This window comes from Elephas maximus, chromosome X (assembly GCF_024166365.1).
Source record: "Elephas maximus indicus isolate mEleMax1 chromosome X, mEleMax1 primary haplotype, whole genome shotgun sequence".
NCBI lineage: Eukaryota > Metazoa > Chordata > Mammalia > Proboscidea > Elephantidae > Elephas > Elephas maximus.
Genome location: NC_064846.1, coordinates 43,735,488 through 43,761,732, shown reverse-complemented (window position 1 = coordinate 43,761,732; position 26,245 = coordinate 43,735,488).

Here is a 26,245-nt window from a genome sequence, read left to right as displayed (position 1 = left end):
AAAATTCTTCTTCATATGTTTCTGAATAAAATTATCGACCATGAAAAATCTCAAAGCCCTGTATAGAAACCTAATTTATCCTAGACTATTTCTTCCCCCTCCTTCACATCAAATATCTAAGCAGTCACTTGTGAAATGTTCCTCAGATTTACCACTTCTTTGATTCTCATTGGCAACACCTTAGTTCAAACTCTTATTGTTAAAAAATACAAACACTTATTGTTAAACACTGGAATGGTGTAAAAACTTTTTATTGGCTTCTATTTTCTTTCTCCTATAAACGATAGCCAATATCTCTACTCAAATTATAATTCTAATGCATGAAGAGATGTTCATGATCATTAGCCATTAGAGAAATGCAAATCAAAACTACAATGAGATACTGCCTTATCCTGGCAATAATGGCTCCAATCAAAAAAACAGAAACCACAAATGATGGCAAGGTTGTGGGGAGATAGGAACTCTTACACATTGCTGATAGAAATGTAAAATGATACAACCACTATGGAAAACGGTATGGTGCTTCCTTAAAAAACTGTAAATAGAAATACCATATGATCCAGCAAACCCACTCCTAGATATGTCCTAGAGAAATAAGAGCCATGACAAGAATAGACATACGCACACCCATGTTCATTGCAGCATTATTCACAAGAGCAAAAAGGTGGAAACAACCTAAGTGCCCATCAACAGATGAATGAATAAACAAAACGTGGTACATACACACAATGGAATACTACAAAACGAGAAAGAATAATGATAAATCCACAAAATATCTCACAACACGGATGAATCTGGAGGACATTATGCTGAGTGAAATAAGTCAATCACAAAAGAACGAACACTGTATGAGACCACTATTATAAATACTCAAGAAAAGATTTACACACAGAATTTTTTTTTTTTTTTGGCTACCAGGGATGGGAGGAGGAGGGAGGGAAAATCACTAACTTGAGAGTAGAAAAGGCAGTACGAAATATGGGGGAAATCAGCAAGACATAACAACATAACCAAGGCAAGGGAAGACACTGAGATGTGCACAAGAATAAAAGGCAACAAAGGTAAATACTATAACATATGCAATCCTGCAAAAACATTAATAACAACATAATTTATGAATGGATGCAAAGATAGATATATATGCTGAATAGGTGTGGGAGGATGTATGGGAGTACACCCACGTGCATACATAGGTTTGGCTGTGGATATTTCTACAATCATATTTGTATGTGCTACATGTATATTCATATATATAATAGAGCACACGGGGGCACAGTCATGGAAACAACCTAGACATAGCCAAACATCTTGCAGGACTGAGTTATTGGGCTTGAAGGCTGAGGGCCCTACTCCCAGGGGACATCTAGGTCTATAGAGTTTATAAAGAAAAAGTTCTACATCCTACTTTAGTGAGCAGTGTTTGGGGTCTTAAAAGCTTGTGAGGGGCCATCTAACATACAACTATTGTTCTCTGTCCATCTGGAGCAAAGGAGAGTGCAGAAGACCAAAGACTCGAGGAAGCAGTCCAAAGGACTAATTGACCACAGGAACCACAGCCTCCACCAGCCTGATACCAGAAGAACTAGATTATGCCTGGCTACAGCTACCGACAGTTCTGACTAGGATCACAATAGAAAAACCCAGTTAGAGTGAGAAAAAAAAGTTGAACAAAATTCAAATTCATAAAAAAAAAAGACCAGATTTACCATTTTGAGAGAGACTGGAGTAACCCCCAAGACTAAGGCCCTTAAACACCCTTCTAATTTGGAACTGAAGCCATTCTCTGAGATCATCTTTCAGCCAAGTAATGGGCAGGCCTATAAACAGACAATAGCATACATGAAGAAAGTGCTCCTTAAAACAATCATCTACATGAGAACAAAAGTACAACATATGCCCAAAAGCAAAGATGAGAAGGCAGAAAGGGCAGGAAAACCGGATTAGTGGAAATGAGGTACTCAGGGTGATAATGGGGAGAGTGCTGACACAATGCAGGGAGTGCAACCTATGCCATGGAACAATTTGTGTGTAAACTATTGAGCGGAAAATTAATTTGTTCTGTAAACCTTCACCTAAAGCACAATAAAAAACAATTAACTATCGCCACTAACTGTTCTGACCACGGTCAAAATAGATGGTCCTGGATAGAATGGAAGAAAAATGTGGAGCAGAACTCAAATTCTTAAAAAGAAAAAAAAAAAACTGGAACAGTAGAGAACAGAAGACTCCCTGAGACTATAGTCCTGAGACACTTTAAACCTAGAACCGAGCCTATCCTCTGAGATCACCTTTTAAAGAAATAGCAGCGTGGCATAGAAAAAAGGATATTATGTTTAAGATTGTTGCTCTACTTAAAAACCATCAGTATGAGACCAAAATATCAATGATTACTCAAAAGCAAAGATGAGAAGATAAGGGGACAGGGAAACTAGAGTACTGGAAATGGAACACAGACACAAAGAGAATGTTGACACATTGTCACAAATGTAACTAATGTCACTGAACAATTTGTGTGGAAATTGTCAAATGGAAGCCTAATTTGATGCGTCATCTTTCACCAAAAACTTAATAACTATTACAAAAAAAAAAAAAGATTACTGCTTTGAAAACTCTATGGGGCAGTTCCAGACTTTCCTATAAGAAAAGAAATAAAAGTGGAATATTAGGTCTAAGAAAGTCATGAACAGCTGTCTCAGTTTGTCACATCCATTCTTTTGGTTAGCAAAAGCCCCAAAGAGAACTGGCAAGCCCTGTGTGAGAAAAGTAGCAACTTGAAGATACTATGGGTCAGAGAATTTTGCTTCTCCTATAGGAGACCCTGGTGGTGTAGTGGTTAAGAGATACGGCTGCTAACCAAAAGGCTGGCAGTTAGAATCTACCAGGCACTCTTTGGAAACTCTATGGAGCAGTTTTACTCTGTCCTATAATGTCACTATGAGTCAGAATTGTCTTGATGGCACTCCCAAACAACATCGCTGTACCAGCTTTCCTTGGATCCCATCTGCCTGGTATATTTTTTCTTTTTCTTTTTAAATTTTATTATGGAAATATTCAAGCATGCAAAAAGGAGATGGAATGGTCTAATGAACTGGCATGTCATATGTACATACTTAAATGATTGTTAATATTTTACAAATCTTGTTTCATCCATACTTTTTATTTGGTTTTGTTTTGCTTTGTTGGAATAGTTTAAAGGTAATCTCAGGCATCCGTTTTACTTATAAATACCTAAATATAATCTGTAAAAGGTGAGGCCTCCTTTTATATATATATCTATTATTTTAATTGAACTTTAGATGAACGTTTACAGAACAAATTAGTTTCTCATCAAACAGTTGGTACATACATTGTTGTATGACATTGGTTACCAACACAACGACATGTCAACACTCTCCCTTCTCAACCCTGGGTTCCCTACTACCAGCTTTCCTGTTCCCTCCTGCCTTCCACTCACTGCCGCAGGACTGGTGCGCCCCTTTAGTCTTGTTTTTTTCCACGGGCCTGTTCAATATTTGGCTGAAGGGTGAACCTCAGGAGTGGCCTTGTTGACTGAGCTGAAAGGGTGTCCAGGGGCCATGCTCTCGGGGTTTCTCCAGTCTCTGTCAGGCCAGCAAGTCTGGTCTTTCTTTCTGAGTTAGAATTTTTTCTACATTTTTTTTCCAGCTCTGTCCAGGACCCTTTATTGTGATCCCTGTCAGGGTAGTCAGTGGTGGTAGCTGGGCACCATCTAGTTGTACTGGATTCAGTCTGGTGGAGGTCGTGGTAGATGTGGTCCATTAGTCCTTTGAACTAATCTTTCCCTTATATCTTTAGTTTTTTTCATTCTCCCTTGATCCAAACGGGGTGAGACAAGTGGAGTATCCTAGATGGCCGCCCACCGGCTTTTAAGACCCCAGTCGCTACTCGCCAAAGTAGAATGTAGAACATTTTATTTATAAACTATGTTATCCCAATTGAGCTAGATGTTTTCCGAGACCGTGGTCCCCACAGCCCTCAGCCTAGCAATTCAGTCCCTCGGGGAGTTTGGATGTGTCTATGGAGCTACCATGACCTTGCCTTGTACAGGTTGTGCTGGCTTCCCGAGTATTGTGTACTGTCTTACCCTTCACCAAAGTTACCACTTATCTATTGTCTATTAAGTGTTTTTCCATGCCTACCCATCCCCTCCCTCGTAACTATCAAAGATTGTTTCTTTTTGTGTGTAAACATTTTCATGAGTTTTTAAAGTGGTGGTCTCATACAATATTTGTCCTTTTGTGATTGGCTTATTTCACTCAGCTTAATGCCCTCCAGATTCATCCATGTTATGAGATGCTTCACAGATTCATCATTGCTCTTTATCGTTGAGTAATACTGTATTGGAAACCCTGATGGAGTAGTGGGTAAGTGCTACAGCTGCTAACCAAAGGGTCAGCAGTTCAGATCTGCCAGGCGCTCCTTGGAAATTCTATGGGGCAGTTCGACTCTGTCCTATAGGTTCGCTATGAGTCATAATCGACTCGATGGCACTGACTTAATACTCTATTGGGTGTATGTACCACAGTGTGTTTATCCATTCATCCATTGATGGGCATCTACGTTGTTCCCATCTTTTTGTTGTTGTGAACAATGCTGCAGTGAACGTGGGTGTACATATATCTATTAATATGATGACTCTTATTTCTGTAGGATATATTCCTAGGAGTGGGATTGCTGGATCATACAGTATTTCTATTTCTAGCTTTCTAAGGAAGAGCCATATCATTTTCCAAAATGATTGTATCATTTTGCATTTCCACTAACAGTGCATAAGAGTTCCAACCTTCCCGCAGCCTCTCCAACGTTTGTTATTTTCTCTTTTATTGTTTTGTGCCAGTAATGCCGGTGTTAGATGATATCTCATTGTGGTTTTGATTTGCATTTCTCTGATGGCTAGAGATTGTGAGCTTTTCCTCGTGTGTCTGTTGGTTGCTTGAATGTCTTCTTTGGGGAAGTGTCTGTTCATTTCCCTTGCCCATTTTTTAATTGGATTATTTGTCTTTTCTTTGTAGATGTGTTGGATTTTCTTGTAGATTTTAGAAATTAGTCCTTTGTCTGATTTATAATAGCCAATTTTTTTTCCCAGTCTGTAGGTTCTCACTCTTTTGGTGAAGTCTTTTGAGGAGCATAAGTGTTTAATTTTTAGAAGATCCCAGTTATCTAGCTTATCCTCTGGAGCTTGTGTGTTGTTGGTTGTGGTTTGTATCCTGTTAATGCCATGTACTAGGGCCTCTTGCATTGATCCTATTTTCTTCTATGAACTTCATACTGTTTGACTTTATATTTAGGTCTTTGATCCATTTTGAGTTAGTTTTTTTGTATGGTGTGAGGTATGAGTCCTGTTTCACTTTTTGCAGATGAACATCCAGTTTTGCCAACACCATTTGTTAAAAAAGACTGTTTTTCCCCCATTTGATGGATCTTGTAAAGATCAGGTGACCATAGGTGGATGGATTTACACCTGGGTTCTCAATTCTGTTCCATTGGTCAATGTATCTCTCATTGCACGAGTACCAGGCTGTTTTGACTACTGTAGCTGTAGAGTAGGTTCTGAGGTCAGGTAGTGGAAGCCCTCCTACTTTATTCTTCTTCAATGGTGCTTTACTTATAGTGGGTTTCTTTCCTTTCCATATAAAGTTAATGATAAAGTTTTCCATCTCTTTAAAGAATGTGGTTGGTATTTGGATCAGTATTGCATTGTATTCATAAATCACTTTGGGTAGAATTGTTATTTTCACAATGTTGAGTCTACCTATCCATGAGCATGGTATGTTTTTCCATTTATGTAGATCTCTTTTGGTCTCTTACAGTAGTGTTTTGTAGTTTTCTTTGTATAGTCGTTTACATCCCTCGTTAGATTTACTCCCAAGTATTTTATTTTTTTAGGGGCTATTATAAGTGCTATATTATTTTCCTGATTTTCTTTTCTTCATTCTTTTTATTGGCGTACAGGAATCTGACTGATTTTTGTATGTTTATCTGGTATCCAGCCAGTCTGCTGACTCTTTCTATTAGTTCCAGTAGTTTTCTCATGGAGTCTTTTGAGATTTCTATGTATACTATCATATCATCCACAAATAGGGGCAGTTTAACTTCTTCATTGCTAATTTGGAGGCCCTTTATTTCTGTTTTTTGCCTTATTGCTCTAGCTAGGACTTCCAGCACAATGTTAAATAGGAGTGGTGATAAAGGGTATCATTGTCTTGATCCTGTTCTCAAGGGGAATGTTTTCAGCCTCTCTCCATTAAGAATGATGTTGGCCATTGATTTTGCATATATGCCCTTTATTACGTTGAGAAATCTCCCTTCTATACCTATTTTATTGAGAGTTTTTATCAGGAATGGGTGTTGGACTTTTTCAAATGCCTTTTCTGCGTTGATTGAGATGATCATGTCATTCTTTTCTTACCTTTTATTTATCTGATGGGTTTTCTCATGTTGAACCATGCTTGCATAACTGGTATTAATCCCACTTGGTCATGGTGTATTATTTTTTTGATATATGCTGAATTCTATTAGCTAGAATTTTGTTGAGAATTTTTGCATCTATATTCATGAAGTTGTCAAGGACTTCATTTTACTTGGATCCACAATCAACAACCATTGAAGCAGCAGTCAAGAAATCAAATGACACATTGCATTGGTTAAATCTGCTGCAAAGGACCTCTTTAAAGTGTTGAAAAACAAAGATGTCACCTTGAAGACTAAATGTGTGCCTGACCCAAGCCATGGTATTTTCAATTGCATCATATGCATGTGAAAGCTGGACAATGTATAAGAAGACCGAAGAAGAATGGATGCCTTTGAATTCTGGTGTTGGTGAAGAATATTGAATATACCATGGACTGCCAAAGAACGAACAAATCTGTCTTAGAAGAAGTACAGCCAGAATGCTCCTTAGAGGCAAGGATGATGGCAAGACTGTGTCTTACATACTTTGGACATGTTGTCAGGAGGGATGAGTCCCTGGAGAAGGACATCATGCTTGGCAGAGTACAGGGTCAGTGGAGAAGAGGAAGACCCTCAATGAGGTGGACTGACACAGTGGCTGCAATGACGAGCTCAAGCATAAAAACAATGGTAAAGATGGTGCAGGACAGGGCAGTGTTTCATTCTGTTGTGCACAGGGTCACTCTGAATTGGAACCAATTTGACGGTACGTAACAACAACATTCTCATGAGAGATATTCATCTGGAATTTTCTTTTTTTGTGGTGTCTTTTTTGCCTGGTTTTGGTATCAGGGTTATGCTGGTTTCATAGAGTGAATTCAGAGGTATCACTTCCTTTTCTATGTTCTGAAATAGCTTGAGCAGCACTCGTGTGTGTTCTTTGAATATTTGGTAGAGTTCTCCAGTGATGCCATCTGGACCAGGACTTTTTTTGTTGGGAATTTGTTTTTAATTACCTTCTAAATATCTTTTGTTGTTATGCATCTGTTCAGGTTTTATGCCTCCATTTGTGTTAGTTTAGGTAGTTAGTGTACTTGTAGAAATTTGTCCATTTCCTCTAGGTTTTCAAATTTGTGGGAGTATAGTTTTTCATAGTACTCTGTTATCCTTTTTATTTCAGTTGGGTCTGTTGTAATGTCCCCCATTTCATTTCTTTTTTGGGTTATTTGTGTTCTCTCCTGTTTTTCTTTTGTGAATTTGGCTAGTGGTCTGGTGACTTTGTTGATCCTTTCAAAGAACCAACTTCTGGTTTTGTTCATTCCTTCTATTGTTTTTTCTGTTCTCTGTTTCATTTATTTCTGCTCTGATCTTTAGTATTTCCTTTCTTCTGGTGGCTGTGGGCTTCTTTTGCAGTTCCCTTTCTATTCGCTCAAGTTGCATAGTTAATGTTTTGGTATTTTCCCTTTCTTCTTTTTTGGTGTGTGCCTCTGTTGCTGTAAATTGACCTCTGAGCACTGCCTTTGTTGTGTCTCAAAAGTTTCGGTATGATGTGTTTTCTTTCTCTTTTGATTCTAGGAATCTATTGATTCCATCTTTGATTCCTTCTATTAGTGATTTTTAAGCAGGGTGTTATTCAGTTTCCATATAATTGATTTATTTTCTTTACTCTTCCTGTTGTTAATTTCTGCTTTGATGGTGTTGTGGTGAGAGAGATACTTTGTATTATCGCAGTGTTTTGGATTTTGTTGAGTGTTGCTCTGTGGCCTAAGATGTGGTCTATTCTGGAGAACTGTCCACGTGCTTTGGAAAGGAGTGTGTACTTTGTGGCTGTTGGGTGGATTGTTCTATGTATGTCTATGAGGTCAAGTTGGTTGACTGTGCCCTTTAGGTCTTCTGTATCTTTGTTGATTTTCTTTCTAGATGTTCTGTCCCTACCGAGAGTGGTTTGTTGAAGTCTGCTACTATTATTGGGAAACTGTAAATTTCTGTTTTCAGTGCTGTCAGAGTTTCATATATTTCAGAGCCCTGTCATTGGGTGCATAGATGTTCATTGTGGTTAAGTCTTCATGATAGATCATTCCTTTAGTCATTATATAGTGCCCTTCTATGTCTTTTATGGTGGAGTTTGTTTTAAAGTCTAATTTTATCTGAGATTAATATTGCTACTCCTGCTCTTTTTTGGTAGTTACTTGCTCAATATATTTTTTCCATCCTTTCATTTTAAATAAATTTACATTTTCATTTCTAAAGTGTCTCTTGTACACAGCATATTGATGGATCCTGTTTTTTTATCCATTTCTGTCACTCTCTGTCTCTTTATTGGTGAATTTATGCCATTTACATTCTGTGTAATTATTGATAGGTGTGAGTTTATTGCTGTCATTTTTTGGTGGTGCTAACATTTTCTTTGTTCCTCTTACTCTCCTGTGTTGAGTTCCTTTTGTTTATGGATTTCTTTTGTTTTTGTAGATTTTGTTTTATTGAGACTTTATGTTTTTCTTTATTTTGATGAGTAGTTTTGTTAACTTTCTTTGTGGTTACCTTGAAATTTACCCTTATGTTCCTAGGTTTGAACCAGTCTATTATTACTTGGTATCACCTTGCCTTCCTCTCCATTAGGAAGTTCTATATCTACACCATTTATTCCCTCTTTTATTGTTCTGAAGTTCTTGTTATTTACAGATTAACTTCTCTGATTCCCTGCTGCAATTCTTTTGGTTTTGGATAGTCCTTGAGAGTTCATTTCCTATGTTGGTATCTGGGTGGTACAATCTTGCATACTAGATTCAGGCTGTGGTCTGATGTTGTTTGTTCTCAGACTGAAGGACTCCCTTTAATAATTCTTGTACATTTGATTTGGTTTTTGCATATTACCTTTAATTTCTGTTTATCTGGAAATGTCCTAACTTCATCACCATATTTGCACAAAAGTTTTCAGGATATATTATTCATCATTGAGGATTTTTTTCCTTCAAGGTTTATATATGTCATTCCATTGCCTTCTTGCCTGCATGGTTTCTGCCAAATAATCAGAGTACTATAAGACTAAAAAAAAAGTATGTGACTTTTTGTTTTTCTTGAGCTGGTCTCAGGATTTTTTCTTCATCTTTGGTTTTAGCGAGTGTGATTATGATATGCCTTGGTGTTTTTCTTTTGAGGTCTATCCTATATGGGGTTCATTGAACTCCTTGGATAGTCGACTTTTCATCATTCATGTTATTAGGTTAAGTTTTCTGTTACTAATTTTTCAATGACCCTCTTTGTGTTTTCCATTTTCTCTCCTTGTTCTGGAGCTCCTTTACTCACAATTTTTGCTCTTGATTGTATCCCACATAATTCTCAGGGTTTCTTCATTTTTCTTCATTCTTTTTTCTCATTTTCCCTTAAATGGTGTTGTATCCAAGTGTTTGTCTTCAGTTTCGCTGATCCTGTCTTCTATCATTTCAAACCTGCCCCTCAGCCCTTCTATGACACTGTCCATTTCTGAAATCTAGCTGTTCATCTTTTGAATTTCCAATTGTTGTTTTTGTTGATTTCTGGTTTTGATTTTATTTTGGCATTTTCTTCCTGTATTATTTTCCTGAATTCTTCCATTTATTTGTCTGTATTTTCCAGAAATTTGTCTGCCTTGTCCGTAAATTTGTCTATTTTTCCTCATCTTTTTCTGCTTCTTGCTTCTGCTCTTGGATAGCTCTGGATATTAGAGATTTGAATTCCCTATCAGGTAGTTCAAGTGTCTTTTCTTCTACTGGACAGTCATCTGGTCTTTTATTTTGGACTTCTACTGGAACCATTCTGTTTTTTTTTTTTCATGTTTTGATATTGTATGCTGTCTTCAGGGTATTCAGTAGTTTTTTTTGTTTGTTTCTTGATTGTAGATTTGGTTGTTTCATCCTGCTTTTTTGTTTTATTTGGTTATGTCTGAGAAGGAAGGCTGTGAGTTCTTTGTTGTTTGCTCATCTGTAGTCACGATACTTTTCACCTCCTTGTCCAATGGGCAGTGCCAGTTGCGCAGCTATGGTGCAGCAGGGCAGGTCCAGCTGAAGGGGAGAGGCTGGGATGGGTTGTCTTTGACACATAATAAGGCCAAAAGTGCAGGCCAGGAATCAGTGCTGGGCAGGTTCTGGTAGGCTGTGACTGTGCTGCTCAGGGGTGTGATGTTCAGCACATGGTGCAGATAGGCAAGAAAAAGGGGGGAGGTTGTGATGTGTGGAGGTAATAGGGTTATGGGAAAGAGGAGAGAGAAACAGGAGACAAAAAGAAACAAATAAACTAAGGGAAAAAAAAAGACAGCTAAGGGAGCTTGCCATTGGAGTCAAGAGATGAGAAACAGAGAAATGGAGAAAAGCAAAAAGGAAAAAAAAGAAAAAGGGAAAAAAACTAGATAAAAATTTGGAAAAGGAAAAGAAAAGCCCCCAGGAGTCCCATCGGTGGGGCCATGAAGACTGGGGAAATGGCTCCCAGGCTGCACAGCATAGCCTGGCTAGGGGGGGTATAGATGTCACACAGCACCAGGTATTCAGGAGGCAAGAAAGAAGGTAAGCATAGACAGATAAGAACTGAGAAATGAAGAAAGACAGAAAGGGAAAAAGTGAGAGAAAAGAAGAAAAAAGAAATCCCTCCAGGGATCCCACCTACACGGCTGTGCAGATAGGGGGAGTGGCTCCTAAGCCATGCTGTGCAGCCTTGCTAGAAGGGCTCCCAAGAAGGGAAAAGGAAAAGAGAACAACCAAACAAAACAGAACAAAAAGAAACAAGCAAAAAAAAGAAAAAGCCCCAGGGATCCCACCACCGTGGTGTCACAGGCCGGAGGAGTGGTTCCCCAGTTGAGTGGGGCTTCACAGCCTTTCAAGAAGAAGCAAAGATGGCACAGAGTCAGGTGTTCAAGAAAAAGAAGGGAGAGGTGGTGGGAGCCACGGAGGAAACCAGAGGACCAGAAAGAAGCAACACAAGCTCAGGATGCCGGCCCGTGTGGGTGGAGTGAATCATAGTGTCCTGAGGCCCAAGTGGTTGCCTCCCAGCCAAAAGACTGCAGCCAGCCAGAAGCAGAGGACGCCAAAGGAGGGGGGGAAGAAGAGTGGAGGTTAGGAAAGTTTATATCACACTTTACTGGGTGCTCTGTCTCCTGCTGGGAACTTCTTGAAGCTGCTTTCCCTTACTCCCTGTCTGCAGATCTCGGATGTGGTTGGGGCAAATTCAAGCAGCATGGACGCTGCACTTCCCAGCCAGCTGAGCCACCACAGCCAGCCAGGAAGCTCAGAGGTAGAGCAACAGAGAGAGGTTGGGGGATGGGAAAGCATGTATTGCTGGTTACCGGGTGCTCTGTCTCCTGCTGGGAGCTCTGTGAAGCCGCTTTCCCATGCTCCCTGTGCACTGATTCCCAACAGGAATCCAAGATGGCGGATCTGTACTGTGTTAGCTGATATTGGCCCTCTGCATGTATCTCTCCTTATTCTGTGTCCTGTCAGTTTCTTATTCCATTCCATGTTTGGCTGAGTTCTTTCTCTGTTCATTTGACACTTCAGGTTCCAAGAATGATGTTTTTCTCTGTTTTACTTAGTTTTTCAGGTCTTTGCTGTGGAGGGACGGCATGGTGCCTCTGCATATGGTGCCATGGTGGCCAGAAGTCAAGGCCTTTTTTTAAACATAATTACAAAGCTATTATTTTATATAACAGAATTAAGAATTTACTTGGATACACATGTAATCCCCATGGAAGCAACAGTCAAGAAATCAAACGCCATATCGCATTGGGCAAATCTGCTGCAAAAGATCTATAAAGTGTTAAAAAGTGAAGATGTCACTTTGAGGCCTAAGGTGCCCCTGACCATGATATTTTCAATCACCTCATATGTGTGTGAAACCTGGACAATGAATGAGGAATATTGAAGAATTGATGCATTTGAATTATGCTTTTGGTGAAGAATATCGAATAAACCATAGACTGTCAGAAGAACAAAAAAAATCTGTCTTGGAAGAAGTACAGCAAGAATGCTCCTTAGAAGAGAGGATGGTGAGACTTCATCTCATGTATTTCGGACATGTTATCAGGACATGTCAACATGCTTCGTAAAGTAGAGAGTCAGCAAAAAAGAGGAATACCCTCAATGAAATGAGTGACACAATGGCTGCAACAGTGGGCTCAAACATAGCAATGATTTTGAGGAAAGTGCAGGACGAGGCAGCGTTTTTTGTGTTCTTCATTGGACCGCTATTATTCACAACAAACTCTACAGCACCTAACAACAACAACAAATAATCTAATATAAAGTTAATGTTAAAATAACGTTTCCAAATACCTAAAAAAATACCCTTTTTGTCTTGGTTTATTTGAATCTGAAACCAAGCAATGTCCAATTGACACATTGCATTTGGTTTATATCTCTCTTAAATCTATTTTTATCTATATGTTCCCCCTCTCTTATTTTTACTAATGCTTGTTATTTGATAAAGAAACGAAGCCATTGGTTGTGCAAACTTTCCTGTTTTCCAGGTTTGACTGATTGTTTACTCATGGTAGTATCATTTAATTTACTATTTATCATCTATGTTTACCATGGAAACCCTGGTGGCGTAGTGGTTAAGCGCTATGGCTGCTAACCAAAAGGTCAGCAGTTAGAATCCACCAGGTGCTCCTTGGAACCCCTATGGCACAGTTCTACTCTGTCCTATAGGGTTGCTATGAGTCAGAATCAATTTGACAGGAACAGGTTTTTTTGGTTTTATGTTTACCATTAACTGGTATTTAGATCTAGTGTCCTGTTCGAAGTTTCCTTTGTTTGCAGGTAAGAGCACTTCATAGGTAGAATTGTGTACTTCATATTGCATCATACCAGGAGGCCCATAATGGCATATAGTTCAACTTTAAGGAATAGAAAGAATAATCGGTGGGTTCGTGTGCATTCCTTCAGATATATTAAATTCTTCCATAAAATATTATTGGAAATGCCGGTCGTGTAGTGACTAAGAGCTATAGCTGGTAACCAAAAGGTTGGCAGTTGAAATATACCAGCAACTCCTTGGAAACCTATGGGGAAGTTCTACTCTCTCCTATAGGGTCGCTATGAGCTGGAATTGACTTAATAGCAAGGTTTTTTTTTTTTTAAAGAAAATATTAGTTTTCCCATTCAAAATATCCAACTTTGTCCAGTAGGAACAACTTCAGGTTGGTTAATATTTCCTTTTTTATCACTCCAAGAGTCTTGGCAGCTTCCTTGCTTTCTGGCACAACAAAATATTCCAGGCTCATCTTGTAATTAGCCATTTTTCTGAGAATCTTCTGTTCCTTTTATTATATTTAGAGTTTCTGATGTATTTATTCATCTCTTAATATTCATATTTCTGTATCATTTTGTGTTAGATATATCTTTGCAAATAGCATACATGTAATATTTTAATGTGGTCTAAGAATTTGTCTTTTAATTGATAAATATAACCAGTTTAAATTTATTATGATTCCTGATATATTTGGATTTAGATCTGCCATCTAATTTTGTGCTTATTTTTATTTTATGTACCTAATTTCAATAAGCATGATAATTAAAAAAAAATTTTCAAGTCTTAAAGTTATATATTCAATCTTGATTACTTCCCTCAAATACTTGAGTTAATAAGGTTCACAATTTTTAAAATATATCTGGGCTTCTCCCAAACTATAGAAAAATATAGAATACTTTATACTAGATCATATTCCTTGCAGCTTCTATTTTATTTGTCTAGTATTTTGGTACTTCCTGATTAAACTGTCATTATTATTTAGTCTTTTTCACAGTCATTGCTAGTTCAGACTACCATACATACTTACTAATTTATTTATTCTTCAGTGTTTCTTACTTTCAACTCCTTCTTTCTCCTATTTCCTTCTTCCTGAAGTAAAAATTTAATAATTTAGAGTGATAATTTGAGTAGAGATATTGGTTATTATAGGAGAAAGAAAGTGGAAGCTGATAAAAGTTTTTACATTATTCCAGTGTGAAACAATAAGAGTTTGAACTAAGGTGTTGCCAATGAGATTCAAAGATGTGGTAAATCTGAGAAACATTTCAGAAGTGACTGATTAGATATTCGATGTGAAGGAGGGAGAAGAGATAGCCTAGGATAAATTACTTTTCTACACAGGGTTTCGAGATTTTTCATGGTGGATAGTTCTATTCAGAAACACATGAAGAAGAATTTTAATTCTGGATATATTAAATTTGAGTTGTTTTGGAGACATCTGGGTGAAAATATTCAATACATTTTAAAATATGAGTCTGTCTCAATTTAGAAAGTTGAAGATGGAGATAAAGAATTGGCAACATGAACACATTGTTGAAACCCAGTAGGCTAAATCCACGCCATCTTCTCCCAAACCCATTGCCATTGAGTCGATTCGGACTCACAGCGACCCTATAGGACAGGGTAGAACTGCAACATGGGGTTTCCAAGGAGAGGCTGATGGATTTGACCTGCTGACCTTTTGGTTAGAAGCCGTAGTTCTTAACCACCTTGCCACCAGGGCTCCAATCCCAGCATCCTTAAAATATCTACATACATCTTGTCTTCCTTCCCTCAGAGGTTTTGTTAGGTTCTATTTGGAAACCCTGGTGGCGTAGTGGTTAAGAGCTAACCCTCGATTAAGAGCAACAGCTGCTAAACAAAAGGTCGGCAGTTCGAATACACGAGGCACTCCTTGGAAACCCTATGGGTCAATTCTGATCTGCCCTATAGGGTTGTTATGAGCCATAATCAACTCAACAGGAACAGGTTTTTTTTTTTTTTTTTGTATCCAGAGACCTAACGTACACTAATGTGGTAATGGTTTGGGGCATTGCTCTTCAAAATGTGGTCTGTGGAACAGCCTTAGAAAGTGAAGGTTGTTAAAAATGCAGAATCTCAGCTCCATCCCAGACCTACTGAATCAGAATTTGCATTTTAACAAGATCCACTGGTGATTCATTATGCACACTTATTTTTTTAATTTATGGTGGTAAGAATATATATAACAAAACATATGCCATTTCAACAATTTCTGAATATGCAATTCAGTAACATTGATTACATTCTTCAAGTTGTGAAACCATTTTTGCTATCTCTTTCCAAGTCATTTCATCATTATTAGCATAAATTCAATGCCCCCTAAGCAGTAACTTCCCCTTCCCCCCTCCCTCCCACTCCTGGTAACCATTAATAATCTTTGCTTTCTATAAATTTGCTTGTTTCATGTAAATAAGACAATATCTGCCCTTTTGTAACTGACTTATTTCACTTAGCATAATGTTTTCAAGGTTCATCCATGTTGTGGCATGCATCAGAACTTCATTTTTCCTTATAGCTGCATACCTTCCATTTTATGTATATACCACATTTTGTTTATCCTTTCATCTGTTGATGGGCACATTGATTTTTGAGCCTAGCTACTTTGAGGTAGTCTTAGAGCTGGCGTTGCTTAAACACATAAATACTTCCAAACATATTCCTCTACCTGATTTTACTTTTGAGTAAAGGAAGTTATAGGTAAAAACATTCAGCTCAAAGCGTTAAAAATTAGCCTCATATTATTTATTTCTTGAGAGTAAGTTTGGTTAGGGAAATGGGAGAAAAAACAGCAGACTCTAAAAATAGAAGATGACTGTGTGGTTCCTGCAGAAGCAGAGTTCTTGAGGATTCTCTGCTAAACTGCACATTAGTTCTTCATTGGTTGGGTAATAAGGAGTTCTGAAGTCCAACGCAAGGGAACAGGGAAGTGGGGTATCTGGGTGATAGGGAGAAACACACAGGGGCTTAAGGAAGCAGTTGATTGCTAATCCATGTGAAACTATTTCAGCAATGTAACAAATAGCACAACCTTACCAACTTATATAGATATCAGGTCTGGGGAAAGAGTCAAGAAGAGAGTGGCTCAGGGATATCTATTCATCACCAAAGAACAAATATTTCACATATAGGAATTCTCCAAGATAAAATTTCTAAAATCAATGGTAGCAAGCTTGCAAGGGAGAAGTAGAGATATTTTGTTCACTTTTTAGAGGTACTTCTTAGATTTTATATTTGAGACCGCTACCTGTTCTTATTTTTATTTTGATTACTTATTATGTATGTTCTTCTCCTGGAAATTGTATGCCATAAATTACACATCTTAGAAATTCTAATTGATTTTGAGATTTTGTCATCACTAAAATGAAAAAAAAAATTCCTTTCTCTACCTAGTATAATACCATTGTTACCACATTCAAATTTTGCTAAAGATCTTTCAAAAGCTGTTGCAGCAGTACACTGACAGAGAAATAACAGAAAGTCAAGCCAGATTGAGAAGAGGACGTGGAACAAGGGATATCACTGCTGATGTCAGAAGGATCTTGGCTGAGCACAGAGAACACCAGAAAAATGTTTACCTGTGTTTTGTTGACTATGCAAAGGCATTAGGCTGTGCGGATCATAATAAATTATGGATAACATTGCAAAGAATGGGAATTCCAGAGCACTGAATTGTGCTCATGAGGAATGTGCATATAGATCAAGAGCCAGTCATTTGAACAGAACAAGGGGCTACTGCACTTACTGATGAAGATCAAAAACCACAGCCTTCAGTATGGATTATTCACCTCAACATAAAGAAAATAAAAATTCTCACAACTGGACTGATAAGCAACATCATGATAAACGAAGAAAAAAATTGAAGGTGTCAATGATTTCATTTTACTTGGATCCACAATCAATGCCCATGGAAACAGCAGTCGAGAAATCAAAGAATGCATTACATTCAGCAAATCTGCTGCCAAAGACCTTTTCAAATGTTAAAAAGCAAAGATGTCACTTTAAGGACTAAGGTGCACTTGGCTCAAGCCATGGTGTTTTCATAGCCTCGTATGCATGTGAAAGTTGGACAATGAATACGGAAGACCAAAAAAGAATTAACACCTTTGAATTGTGGTTTTGGAGAAGAATATTGAATATACCATGGACTGTCAAAAGAATGAACAAATCTGTCTTGGAGGAAGTACAGCCAGAATGCTCCTTGGAAGCTAGGATGGCAAGACTTCATCTCACTTACTTCGAACATGTTATCAGGAGGAATAAGTCGCTGGAGAAGGACATCATGCTTGGTAAAGGGTCAGCGAAAAATAAAAGAAGACCCTCAAGGAGATGGATTTATACAGTTGCTGCAACAATGGACTCAAACATAACAATGATTATGAGGATGGTGCAGGACTGGGCAGTGTTTCATTCTGTTGTGCATAGGGTCGCTATGAGTCAGAATTGACTCGAATGCACCTAACAACAACATACAACTCAGGCCCTAGGTGGTACAAATGGCTAAAGTGCTTGGCTGCTAACTGAAAGGTTAGAAGTTCAAGTCTACCCAGAGGGATCTTGGAAGAAAGGACTGGTGATCTACTTTCAAAAAAACCAACCATTGAAAACCCTATGGTGCACAGTTCTACTCTGATACACAGGGGGTTGCCATGAGTCATCGTTGACTTGATGATAACTGGTTACCCTTGTTTGTTTGTTTTTTAAAAAAATATTTTGTTGCATTTTCAGTGAAAGTTTACACAGGAAATTAGGCTCCCATTTAACAATTTCAGTACATATTGTTCAGTGATATTGGCTACATTTTTCACAATATATCATCATTCTCACTATTTCCATTCTGGTTGTTCTCTTTCTATTAATCTAGCTTCCCTGCTCCGCCCACCCTTTCCTTCTCATCTTTGATCTAGGGTAAATGTTTACCATTTGGCTTCATGTAGGTGATTATTTTAGGGCTCACAGTATTCACAGGTGATATTCTTTATTTTATGGGCCAATCTGTCATTTGGCTGAAAGGTGACCTTTAGGAGTGGTTTGAGTCCCAAGTTTAAAGTATATCTCAGGGTAATAGTCTCGAGGGTTCAACTAGTCTCTACTGGTCTGGTAAGTCTGGGCATTTTTTAGGAGTTTGAGTTTTGTTCTCCATTGTTCTCACATTCTATCTGGGACCACCTACTGAGTCCCTGCTCAGAATGGTCAGTAGTGGCAGCTGGGCAACATCTAGTTCTTCTGGTCTTGAGGTAGATGATGTCATTTTTCATGTAGAATGTTGGTTCTGAGGATTAGTTTCTTCTTTGAGTCTTTGGTTTTCTTTTTTCTCTTTTGCTCCAAACAAGTAGAGGCCAATAGTTTTATCTTAGATGGCCATTCACAAGCTCAAGCTTTTAAGACCCCAGCACTACTCAACTAGCACGTAGAACATTGTTTTTATGGACTATATTGTGCCAATTGACCAAGTTGCCTCATGAGACTATGATCCTAAACCCTCAAACCTGGTAGACTAATCCATGAGGTGTTTGGTTGTATCTAAGAAGTGTCCATAACTTGGCCCCATATGTGCTTTATTTTATATCTGAAAATATATGCAGCACACATAAACATGTATACACATATGCCTACAGTTACAATTATACCCGCACATGCATATATTCATATATGCCTTCCTGTACATATTTATGCACACATATATACCTGTGTAACCAAACACGTATTTTTTAGTTATTACTGTTGTTGCATGTTTGTTTGCTTTAACACACATTCACCTGCAAACAGTGACACAAAGTCTGAAAAAACCATGGGGATATAATTTCACCTGGTCCATACTTTGCCTGTCAGATTTTGGGTTTTATTGATTTTATAGCTGGGTAATAGGTTCTTTTCTTCAAAACATCCTAGTGTTCCATTAAAAATGGATAAATTATAGCATAATTAATTATGTAACTCTTGAGTAAATATATAGAACAAAGATAAGGTAGTAAATACAATTTAATCTAGAAAAATTTATACTAGAAAAATGGGCAGGGAACTTCAATTCTATATTTGTTGCTGTACGAAAAATTTACTAAATAGAAGAGTTAATTTGTGCCATTTACTAATTTATGTTTCCTTTTTCGCTATAATTATATGTTGTACTTTAATGGAGAGAGTTCATAATAAAATACACTTTATAAAATATGTATAATTGATTCAGTCATCGGTTAAAAATTTTAACATAATTTATGTTGAAATATATTTCTCAATTTAAGAGAGGTAGAATTTTAAACTAGGTGAAGTCCTTACTATATATTCAGAAGGGAGAAAAATAAGAGTGGAAATAGGGCCATTTTTCTGGTCCCCACCATCTGCAGTAGATAAATGTGGGGCAGTAAAACATAAAGGCAGCCAGTGACAGATGATGACATTACTTTTTCATGTTGATTTTCAAATTGACCTGAGAAAGATTTCTGGTTTCAACTCCAACATATAAATTGCTTAGAAATAGTCACTTCAGTTCCTACAATAAGAAAAATATGGAAAAAACTAAAGATCAATTACTTTTCTTGGACCCACCAAAGAACTGAATTTGCAGGCCAAACCATATTCCAAAGCCTGGAGTGAAAAATGAATCCATAGAGTCACAGTCAAGATCAACTTAACTGGAGGGGATGTTGCTTTAGCCATAAACTTGTAAAAGAACTTAAATGGTAATTTTGATTAATTGCTATAGGTTGACTGTGGACTAGTGTGAAAATGAGAAACTCCTGGGGGCTATAGCCTTAGAGGGACCCACACACAGTCTTGAGGTTTATCTCCAGGAACTCTACCAGGTTATCACAATGAAGAACCAGGAAGCTGCCCTTATTACTCTGGCTAGTTATTGTCAAATCGACTCTAATGGTGACCCCATGTGTGTTGGAGTAGAACTGTGCTCCATACAGTTTTCAATGGCTGGTTTTTTAGAAGTAAACCACCAGGCCTTTCTTTCAAAGCAACTCCAGATGGACTCAAACCTCCAAACTTTTGGTTAGCAGCCAAGCCAGTTAACCATTTACAACACCCAAGGAAAGCAACTGTTCTGGCAGAGGGAGAAAAAGAATAATCCTTGTGATTGTGCCCCAGAGCAATACCCATAACAAAGGCCTAACTGCCAGGGGTAAAGTCTTTACCAGAGCTTTGTCCCAGAAGTATGTGCCATGAACTTTCCTTTAGATTTCCTATTTCACTTAAATGTGTGTGTGTGGTTGAGGGAAAAAAAAAGTTATACAATAAACACACACGTACACATACACACACTTGTGAAAGTCACAGGCCAAAGACACAGCTTTAACTGGAAGATTATACAATGCTTCCATTCATTCACAAATTACCACCATACCAGCAGGGATCCAGTATAGTGGTTAGCAACTTAACAGAGCTACAAGACACAGACTCTATAACAAAGAATACTTAGGGAAGACTCCTCAAACCAAAACCCCATTGCCATTGAGTCGATTCTGACTCATAGTGCCCCTATAGGACAGAGCAGAACTGCCCCATAGACTTTCCAAGGAGCACCTGGCAGATTTGAACTGCTGACCTGTTGGTTAGCAGCCATACCACTTAACCACTATGCTACCAGGGTTTCCAAGGCAAGAGAAACAACAAAACCAAGGACAGTAGAGGAACTGGAAGACATCGGCACCTATAAACAAAAAACAAAATAAAATCCCTTGCCGTTGAGTAGATTGCAACTCATAGTGACCCTATAGCTAGAACAAATATTAAATAAAGCTCAATTACTAGCCATAATAACAAAAATCCTGATAGCAAAGGATTATTTACCTCGGTTACTATTACCTGGAACATCATGTCCAGCATCCAACCAAAAATTACAACCCAAGCCAAAAGGTAAGTAAAAATAAAGATTGAAGAATTAAATCAAGCATCACAACCAGGCTCATATATGACAGATATATGGAAATTATCATGCAAGGAATAGAAAATAACTATGACTAATATGTTAAGGGATCTAATGAGAAAAAATAGACAGCGTGGAAGAACAGTTGTGTATCATAATGAGAGAGATAAAAACTAAAAAAGAGAATCAAAAGGAAGTTCTAGAAATAAAAATTACAATAACAGAAATACTTTTAATGGGATCATCAGTAGGCTGAACACAGCCAAAACAATATCAGTGAGCCTGAAGAAGTTAACATAAATTTCCAAACTAAAATGCAAAGGGAAAAACAGTAATGAAGAAATCGAACAGAAAATGTAAAACCCTAAGACAATATATTTGTTTTTAAGATAATATAAAAAGGTGTTGTTGTTGTTAGGTGCCGTCGAGTAGGTTCCAACTCATAGCGACCCTGTGCACAACAGAATGAAACATTGCCCGGTCCTGAGCCATCCTTACAATCGTTGCTATGCTTGAGCTTATTGTTGCAGCCAATGTGTCAATCCACCTCGTAGAGGGTCTTCCTCTTTTTTGCTGACCCTGTACTCTGCCAAGCATGATGTCTTTCTCCAGGGACTCATCCCTCCTGACAACATGCCCAAAGAATGTAACATGCAGTCTCACCATCCTTGCTTCTAAGGAGCATTCTGGTTTTATGTCTTCCAAGACATATTTGTTCATTCTTTTGGCAGTCCATAGTATATTCAATATTCTTCTCCAACACCACAATTCAAAGGTGTCAATTCTTCAGTCTTTATGAATTGTCCAGCTTTCACATGCATATGATGTGATTAAAAATACTATGGCTTGGGTCAGGCGCACCTTAGTCTTCAAGGTGACATCTTTGCTCTTCAACACTTTAAAGAGGTCCTTTGCAGCAGATTTTGATTTCTCCACTGCTGCGTCCACAGCTGTTGACTGTGGATCCAAGTAAAATGAAATCCTTGACAACTTCAATCTTTTCTCCATTTATCATAATGTTGCTCATTGGTCCAGTTGTGAGGATTTATGTTTTCTTTATGTTGAGGTGCAATCCATACTGAAGGCTGTGGTCTTTGATCTTCATTAGTAAGTATTTCCAGTCGTCTTCACTTTCAGCAAGCAAGGTCGTGTCATCTGCATAGCACAGGTTGTTAATGAGTCTTCCTCCAATCCTGATGCCCTGTTCTTCTTCATATAATCCAGCTTCTCGTATTATTTGCTCAGCATACAGATTGAATAGGTATGGTGAAAGAATACAACCCTGACGCACACCTTTCCTGATTTTAAAGCAAACAGTATCCCCTTGTTCTGTCCAAACAACTGCCTCTTGATTTATGTAAAGTACAATGCAGTATTCTGGAATTCCTATTTTTAGCAATGTTATCCATAATTTGTTATGATCCACAAATTTAAATGCCTTTGCATAGTCAATAAAACACAGGTAAATATCCTTCTGGTATTCTCTACTTTCAGCCAGGATCCATCTGACATCAGCAATGATATCCTTGTTTCCACGTCCTCTTCTGAAACCAGTGTGAATTTCTGGCACTTCCCTGTCGATATACTGCTGCAACCATTTTAGAATGATCTTCAGCGAAACTTTGCTTGTGTGTGATATTAATGATATTGTTCTACAATTTCCACATTCGGTTGGATCACCTTTCTTGGGAATAGGCATAAATATGGATCTCTTCCAGTCAGTTGGCGAGGAAGCTGTCTTCCATATTTCTTGGCATAGACGAGTGAGCACCTCCAACACTGCATCTGTTTGTTGAAACATTTCAATTGATATTCTGTCAATTCCTAGAGCCTTATTTTTTGCATGTGCCTTCAGAGCAGCTTGGACTTTTTCTTTCAGTACCATCGTTTCCTGATCATATGCCACCCCTTGAAATGGTTGAACATTGACTAATTCTTTTTGGTATAATGAGTTTGTGTCTTCCTTCCATCTTCTTTCGATGCTTCCTGCATCGTTTAATATTTTCCCCATAGAATCCTTCACTATTGCGACTTGAGGCTTGAATTTTTTCTTCAGTTCTTTCAGCTTGAGAAACGCCGAGTGTGTTCTTCCCTTTTGGTTTTCCATCTCCAGCTCTTTGCACATGTCATTATAATACTTTGTCTTCTTGAGATGCCCTTTGAAATCTACTGTTCAGTTCTGTCACTTCATCAATTCTTCCTTTTGCTTCAGCTGCTCAACGTTGGAGAGTAAGTTTCAGAGTCTCCTCTGACATCCATCTTGGTCTTTTCTTTCTTTTCAATGACCTCTTGCTTTCTTCACGTGTGATGTCTTTGATGTCATTCCATAAGTTGTCTGGTCTTCGGTCACTAGTGTTCAATGAGACAAATCTATTCAAATGGTCTCTAAATTCAGGTGGGATATCCTCAAGGTCATATTTTGGCTCTTGTGGACTTGCTCTGATTTTCTTCAGTTTCAGCTTGAACTTGCATATGAGCAATTGATGGTCTGTTCTACAGTTGGCCCATGGCCTTGTTCTCACTGATGATATTGAGCTTTTCCATTGTCTCTTTCCACAGATGTATCCAATTTGATTTCTGTGTGTTCCATCTGGCAAGGTCCATGTGTATGGTCTCCATTTATGTTGGTGGAAGAAGGTATTTGCAATGAAGAAGTCGTTGGTCTTGCAAAATTCTATCATTCCATTTCCAGCATTGTTTCTATCACCAAGGCCATATTTTCCAACTACTGATCCTTCTTCTCTGTTTCCAACTTTTGCATTCCAATCGCCAGTAATTTTCAGTGCATCTTGATTGCATGTTCGATCAATTTCAGACTGCAGCAGCTGATAAAAATCTTCTATTTCTTCATCTTTGGCCCTAGTGGTTGATGTGTAAATTTGAAGAATAGTTGTGTTAACTGGTCTTCTTTGTAGGCATATGGACATTATCGTATCATTGACTGCATTGTACTTCAGGATAGACCTTGAAACATTCTTTTTGACGATGAATGCAACACCATTCTTCTTCAAGCTGTCATTCCCAGCATAGTAGACTATATGATTGTCTGATTCGAAATGGCCAATACCAGTCCATTTCAGCTCACTAATGCCTAGGATATCAATGTTTATGCATTCCATTTCTTTTTTGACAATTTCCAACTTTCCTAGATTCATACTTCATACATTCCGTGTTCTGATTATTAATGGATGTTTGCAGCTGTTTCTTCTCATTTTGAGTCATGCTCCATCAGCAAATGAAGGTTCCGAAAGCTTTACTCCATCCACATCATTAAGGTCGACTCTACTTTGAGGAGGCAGCTCTTCCACAGTTATCTTTTGAGTGCCTTCCATCCTGGGGGACTCAACTTCCAGCACTATATCAGACAATGTTCCACTGCTATTCATAAGGTTTTCACTGGCTAATGCTTTTAAGAAGTAGACTGCCACATCCTTCTTCCAAGTCTGTCTTAGTCTGGAAGCTCAGCTGAAACCTGTCCTCCACGGGTGACCCTGCTGGTATCTGAATACCAGTGGCATAGCTTCCAGCATCACAGCAACACTCAAGCCCCCACAGTACAACAAACTGACAGACACGTGGGGGTAAAAAGGTGTAATGTATGATAATTAAAATGCCACAAGAAGAAGAAAGATAGAATACAGAGGAAGAAATGCTTGAAAAAATAATAGCAAATAACTATCCAAGATTAAATACAAACAACAAACCCAGAAAGCTCAGAGAACACCAACATAAATACCAAAAGTACTAAACATAGTAATATCATATCCATAGTGCAGAAAACCAAATACGAAGAGAAAAACTGGAAAGAATTTTTGGTGGGTGGGTAAATTACTACATTATTTACAGGAACAAGAATAAGAATTACAGTTGGTTTTCCACCAGAACCCATGTAAACAAGAAGAAAGTGGAGTAAAATATTTAAGAAGTTGAAAGGAAAAACCAAAAAACACCAGACCACAATTCAACACCCAGTGAAACTATCCTTCAAAAGTGAAGGAGAGAGGCGGGGCCAAGATGGCGGACTAGGTGGACGCTACCGCGGATCCCTCTTGCAACAAAGACTCGGAAAAACAAGGGAACCGATCACATACATAACAATCTACGAACTCTGAACAACAAACACAGATTTAGAGATGGAGAACGAACAAATACGGAGAGGCAGCGATTGTTTTCAGAGCCTGGAGCCAGTGTACCAGTCAGCGGATTTTCTGGAAAAACCAGTTTCCCAGTGATGGCTCGGAGACAGCAGTCCATATCAAACCACATAAAGAAGCAGACCATGACAGCTTCTACAACTCCCCAAACAAAAGAATCAAAATCTTTCCCAAATGAAGGTACAATCCTGGAATTATCAGATACAGAATATAAAAAAACTAATTTACAGAATGCTTCAAGACATCACAAACAAAATAAGGCAAAGTGCAGAAAAAGCCAAGGAACACACTGATAAAACTGTTGAAGAACTCAAAAAGATTATTCAAGAACATAGTGGAAAAATTAATAAGTTGCAAGAATCCATAGAGAGACAGCATGTAGAAATCCAAAAGATTAACAATAAAATTACAGAATTAGACAACGCAATAGGAAGTCAGAGGAGCAGACTCAAGCAATTAGAATGCAGACTGGGACATCTGGAGGACCAGGGAATCAACACCAACATAGCTGAAAAAAAAATCAGATAAAAGATTTAAAAAAAATGAAGAAACCCTAAGAATCATGTGGGACTCTATCAAGAAGGATAACTTGCAAGTGATTCGAGTCCCAGAACAGGGAGGGGGGACAGAAAACACAGAGAAAATAGTTGAAGAACTCCTGACACAAAACTTCCCTGACATCATGAAAGACGAAAGGATATCTATCCAAGATGCTCATCGAACCCCATTTAAGATTGATCCAAAAAGAAAAACACCAAGACATATTATCATCAAACTTGCCAAAACCAAAGATAAAGAGAAAATTTTAAAAGCAGCCAGGGAGAAAAGAAAGGTTTCCTTCAAGGGAGAATCAATAAGAATAAGTTCAGACTACTCAGCAGAAACCATGCAGGCAAGAAGGGAATGGGACGACATATACAGAGCACTGAAGGAGAAAAACTGCCAACCAAGGATCATATATCCAGCAAAACTCTCTCTGAAATATGAAGGCGAAATTAAGATATTTACAGATAAA